The sequence below is a fragment of the Bufo gargarizans genome, chromosome 1, assembly GCF_014858855.1.
Source record: "Bufo gargarizans isolate SCDJY-AF-19 chromosome 1, ASM1485885v1, whole genome shotgun sequence".
In the NCBI taxonomy this organism is placed as follows: Eukaryota; Metazoa; Chordata; class Amphibia; order Anura; family Bufonidae; genus Bufo; species Bufo gargarizans.
In genome coordinates this window covers 748,875,387-748,878,597 of record NC_058080.1, presented here as the reverse complement: position 1 = coordinate 748,878,597, position 3,211 = coordinate 748,875,387, and the positions used below count along the sequence as shown (strand labels likewise).

Below are 3,211 nucleotides of genomic sequence, written 5' to 3'. Positions count from 1 at the left end.
TGTACACACTGCACATGACGGCTCTTACCTTGTGATATAAGAGGCTGGTGCTCCTCCATCATGGCCTCCTTGTACAGATCCTTGTGTCCTTCTATATACTCCCACTCCTCCATGGAGAAATAGACAGTGACATCCTGACACCTTATAGGAACCTGACAACACAATGACACCGTCATCACCCAGACCCCTCCAGTGCTGTTACTGGAGAATTTCCCAGCATTCCTAGCAGTGTCACCTCTCCAGTCAGCAGCTCCATCATCTTGTGGGTGAGTTCTAGGATCTTCTGCTCATGTATCAGGGGGTGAGGGGGAGGCTCTGTGATGGGGGGAGGGGTCCTGCTCTGCCCTCCTGACTCCTGGAGATGAATGATGGAAGTCACACAGTCCCCCGATGTCTTCTTCACTATTGTGTACTCCTGTGGATGAAGACAGACACCTAGCTGAAAAAAAATTCTTACATGGACCCTGGTCTCTCCTCCTACTCTCATCTTCTCTGTGTCTATATAGATGTCCAACTAGTGGTAGAATTCCTCCCTCCAGGCCGCCATCTGATCATCTTGTTCCCAGCCCTTTCCTCATGGTACAACCTTACCTTCTCATACCTTCTCATGGCTCCTACAACATGACTATTGGTCACTGGTCACATGATACATTACTCACCATATTGGGGTCTGATCTTCAGGTTCTCCATCACTTGGAAGGTCTGGAGGCCGTTCTACAGGACCCTGGACTCTTCCTATCACTTCCTATGATGGATTCTCCTTCCCGATGTCTGACTTGTTACAGAATACAATAAAGAGGAGAGAAATCTAGAAAAGTTTACCTCTCCGCTCAGCAGGGAGATGATCTCCAAGGTGAGGTCTAATATTCTTCTGCCGATCTCCTTCCTGTACATTCTTGGTGGTCATTCAGGAGAAGAGGAGAGAACTGGAGGAGCTGGAGGCTTCTAGTACTGCAGGCACCTTTCTGAGAAGAGGAGAGAAAATCATTCAGGGGACAAGACCAGATGTCACCTCCAGAACCGCACTTCCTGAGCCTGGAGGGGCCCTACTTCTCAGAGCCCCCACCACAGGATTCCACGGGCCCCAACATGGAGATTTCTGTTGGCTTCACAGGAGATAAATGTCTGATAGATGCAGGTCCCACCTCTGGGCTGTGCTCAGCTGTGTCCACAACTCCTAGAGAAGAGACTGGAGAGAGCTGAGCTCAGGTCGGGCCCCCGATCCATTCATTCTCCTACTGGATCTCACCAGGACAGTCAGGGGCCACTGAATAATGACAACCCCGACTATCTGCACTACTTTTCCCCCATCATACTAATCTGAGGAGCGGAGAAGGATTCCTTGTGTGTAATGGAGGAGAATCTCCAGAGGTGACATGTCTGAGCTCTCCACCACACTGTCTCCTCACAGCTCATCTTACCTGCAGGCTGGAGGAATGGCTGATACCAGAGAGAACAAGAGCCCTGACTACCGACCAGGACCTGCCCAGTATCTGCTGCACTGCCAGAGCTGAAGGACCTGCGGTGATGTCACCGGCATGTGATCAGTGCAGGGGGCGGGGCTCAGCAGTGGAGAGGATACATTGAGGAGAAGGACCTGTGATGATGTCACTGTCATGTGATCAGCTGGCTGATGCTGCTGGGTTGGGGGTGGATGGTCTGTACTTCCTTCCTTAGTTGTTGGTTCATCGTTTTCACTACCTCAGCCGTGTTAGCCCCCCCATATCAAAATTTTTGAACAAAACATATGCAGTTGGTTAGATCTTTGTTAGATCAGGTTAGATCAATTGTTGTTTGCGTTAGATCTCACACAGAAGTAGAGATATTAACAGTTATTTGCAGGGGGGGCTAACCCGTCATCAGCCCCCCCTTATCAAAAAATTGACCAAACAATTAGCTATTTTGAAAGATATTTGTTAGATCCGGTATGATCAACTAGTTGTTTTGTTAGATCTCACATAATTACAGACCCCCCCTTATGCAATTTTCAGGTAAAATTGGATGCAGACTAATAGGCCTTCGTTAGATCCGGTAGGATCAAGTGGTTTCAACATTAGATCTCATATAATTACAGAGATATTTCACATGAAAACACAGCTATTAGGTAGTATTAAATAGGGGGGCTAGCCCCCCACATGGAATTTTCAGGTAAAATTTGATGCAGACTAATAGGCCTTCGTTAGATCCGGTAAGGTCAAGTGGTTTCAACGTTAGATCTCATATAATTACAGAGATATTATGGACATTTGGTATCACATAAGGGGGGGCTAGCCCCCTATTTAATTCTACCTAATATCTGTGTTTTCATGTGAAATATCTCTGTAATTATACGAGATCTAACGTAGAAACCACTTGATCTTACCGGATCTAACGAGGGCCTATTAGTCTGCATCAAATTTTATCTGAAAATTGCATGTGGGGGGCTAGCCCCCCTCATTAATCACATAATAAGTCTGTAATTATGTGAGATCTAACAAAACAGCTAGTTGATCACACCGGATCTAACAAATATCTTCCAAAATAGCTAATTGTTTGGTAAATTTTTTGATAAGGGGGGGGGCTGATGATGGGTTAGCCCCCCCTGCAAATAACTGTTAGATCTCACACAGAAGTAGAGATATTAACGCAAACAACAATTGATCTAACAAAGATCTAACCAACTGCATATGTTTTGTTCAAAAATTTTGATATGGGGGGGCTAACACGGCTGAGGTGTTTTCACTCTCTCCTCTGGACAGTAAGCAGAGCGGCGTCCATCTGGAAGTTCACCATTCTGAGGTTGTGTGACATCTCTTCATGTTGTGTGTAAGGGTACGACCACGCGGCCATACGAGCTGCAGTGGACTCTGATTAACCCTTTCAGGATTTAGAATTTCCATTTTTGCAGTTTTGTTTTTTAATCCCAGCCTTTCCGAAACCAGAACTTTTTTTAGTAGCTGTATGAGGGATTATTATTTTTTTTTTCCCAGGACAAAAAACAATCATTTAATATGTGCTTACGATGTAGTGGAAAGTTGGGGAAAAAAAAATCCAAATGGGCCCAGTTGGGGGAAAAAAAACAATTCCATCACAGTTTTACGGGTTTTGTTTTTACAGCGTTCCCTATGAGATAAAACTGACCTGTTCTCTTCATTCTCCTGGTCAGTACGATCACAGCGATACCACATTTATATAGTTTTTCCTGTGTTAAAAAAAAAATGTAATCTGACCC

The 3,211-nt window shown here is 45.3% G+C and overlaps 1 long non-coding RNA gene across 2 annotated transcripts; it reads right to left on the bottom strand.

Moving 5' to 3' along the window:
• Window positions 1-357: 357 nt before the first annotated feature.
• LOC122925083 lies at window positions 358-1,481 on the bottom strand. Of its 2 annotated transcripts, none has more exons than XR_006387516.1 (3): window positions 1,422-1,481; window positions 823-965; window positions 358-415 (listed from the first exon to the last, which is right to left on the bottom strand). It is a non-coding gene; the product is annotated as an uncharacterized LOC122925083 (long non-coding RNA). The 2 variants fall into 2 exon arrangements; XR_006387517.1 differs by having other exon boundaries at window positions 823-961; window positions 1,422-1,479.
• Window positions 1,482-3,211: the final 1,730 nt, after the last annotated feature.